Source organism: Notothenia coriiceps, unplaced genomic scaffold (assembly GCF_000735185.1).
Source record: "Notothenia coriiceps isolate Sejong01 unplaced genomic scaffold, NC01 NC01_scaffold00032680, whole genome shotgun sequence".
Lineage (NCBI taxonomy): Eukaryota > Metazoa > Chordata > Actinopteri > Perciformes > Nototheniidae > Notothenia > Notothenia coriiceps.
In genome coordinates this window covers 161,993-164,757 of record NW_011365381.1, presented here as the reverse complement: position 1 = coordinate 164,757, position 2,765 = coordinate 161,993, and positions in this window count along the sequence as shown.

Below are 2,765 nucleotides of genomic sequence, written 5' to 3'. Positions count from 1 at the left end.
ACGTTGTGTACAGTATATGTGTGGGGATTGTTGCAGTAGAAAATTCCACTGTAGCGCCCGGTACATTAATGGGAAACCCTAAATGTTTGAGCACCCTCTATGAAACGTCAAGCTACCCCACAGCACCCCCAAAATAAATCTCTGGCGCCACCACTGAGCCTGACTATTTGTGTTGGGGGGGCCCGACTTCTTTTTTTCTCCAAAGGGGGGGCCTGACAGAAAAAGTTTGAGAACCACTGTGTTAGATGCTTTTATCCAAAGCGACTTACATACATTAATTACTGTGGACAATCCCCACAGGAACAATTTGGGGTGAAGTGTCTTGCCCAGGGACACAACGACATGCTGACTGCAGTGGGACTCAAACTTGCTATCTCCTGATTTGAACTTGCTACCCCCTGATTGGAAGTCCAGCACTCTATTCACTGAGCCACAGCTGCCCAAGCAGGCCTGCTTTCCTCAGCTTTACAACTGCGTAGACTTTAGACTAAGACAGCTTTAATACATGAAGTGATTCATGGCAATAAGACCATAAACGTATCATGTTGCTGCACTACTGCAGTTCAAATTAAATGTCTCCTATTATACTGTTTTTAGGCATAGGCCCACATTATAGGTCTCAGATTAAAAAAAAATGTCTATGAAGTGTTTTGCTCAAAACACCAGACAGATCACCATTGTAGCCATGCCTCATACCCTGCTCATACCCCTCTATTTCAGCCCTGTTAGAGAAGTGCTTAGTCCGTATCTTTAAAAAAAAGAAGAGAAAATTAGAAAATCTAAAAGTGCATTTTGCATGATAGGGGACCTTTAAGGCTCCCTGAAATGCCAGACAAATATCCACAAAATCCAATTTAAATTTAAATAAAAGATAATGAACAAATTTAAGACAATTTCTAGTCAATGGTAAATGGACTGTACTTTTAAAGCGTCTTTATGACCCCTCATCATCAGTCATCATTCACCCATTCATACCCCATGCATACAGAGTAATGTGCCATTTGCTCATATGCTAACTTTCATAGAACACAATCACACACAACGTTGCCATTGCAAGCAACTTGGGGTTAAATATAAGACATGTTGACTAGGTTCGAACGCAAAACATTCAAATTTAAGGACGACGGTTGCACTACCTCGCAGCCACTGTTGCTCTAATGGTAATGTTAAAGGAGGATCAAGATCTTTGGTAATCAAGAAACCATCAGCCAACACCGCTCTGTACTGGCTGTGCCATTATGTTACTATGCAGATAGCCGTGCCACCTGACTATTACATTACATTGCATTTAGCTGACGCTTTTATCCAAAGCGACTTACAATAAGTACATTCGACCAGAAAGATACAACCTTGAAGAAAACAGAATCATATACCTAAGTAAGTACATCAGGTTTCATAGAGCCAAACATTTCAAGTGCTACTCAACTGGCTATAGATAAGCCAGTCCTTTATTAGTATATAAGTGCTCTGTTAGCAGTTCTCTGTTAGTAATACTCTATCGCTCGAAGTGGAAAGAGAAAGAGATGAGTTTTCAGGCTGGAGAGCTAGCTTTGTCATTGTGCAGTGCACCACTCGAGATTGCCACCAATACTTACAGCTGTGTGAAACTGAAACATCACAGGCAAGCAGGGGATGCAAGCATTGAAATTAAACTAACTGCTTTGCAAAATGCACTTTTTGATGTCTTTTATACATAAATATGTGTCCCCGGTGTGTCAGGGAACTCAGAAAACAAAACTCTCTCTCTTTTCCTCCGTACCCACATCTCTGGAAAACAAAAAGGGGGGTGCTAACCTATTATACATCCACGGTGCTAAGCAGATCCAGAATTGTCGCTCCTATAACGTCATTGGCGACAACCGGCTGTCAAGCTATGTGCTGTATCAGAAACAATGCGCGGCGGGAGTAATATGCTGTGTGTTTACCATAGAAGCATGCTAACACTCAGAGCTAACCATGGAGCTAACGCTGTAGGCTACTGCAGGGTTGCCAATTTACCTGGTTGGAGTGAGATTTTGATATCATGGGTTTAATTACACATGCGCACTAAATGACTGCTATCGTGTCAGCAGCGGGACCTTAGCATATATATAGGATATATAAATACACAATATTGGACACAGACTATAACAACCCAGTCTCATGGCATTTCGTGTTCACCAACACGATTTTTAATCTATTGATTCTTGTTCACCAACACGATTTTCCCCTTTTGTTCGTGTTTCACAGCACGATTTTAAAAGCAATGTATTTCTATTGGAAGTCNCACAGTAATTAATGTATGTAAGTCGCTTTGGATAAAAGCATCTAACAAATCATGCATCAGTGGTTTGAGCTGAACCAAGCATTACATTACATTACATGTCATTTGTTAGATGCTTTTATCCAAAGCGACTTACATACATTAATTACTGTGGACAATCCCCACAGGAACAATTTGCGGTGAAGTGTCTTGCCCAGGGACACAACGACATGCTGACTGCAGTGGGACTCAAACTTGCTATCGCCTGATTTGNGAGGAAAAATGGTTATACATTTTTTTTTTTTTTAAATATTTAATTTTTTTTTTTTTTTAATTAGACGTAATAGTACTGTATGATATTATTTTCGAATCAATAATTAAAAAAAAAAAAAAATTAAATATTTAAAAAAAAAAAAAATGTATAACCATTTTTCCTCCTGGTCTCTCGCGCCCCCCCTGTCATGCCTCTGCCCCCCTGGGGGGGCGCGCCCCCCACTTTGAGAACCACTGATCTAACAAATGA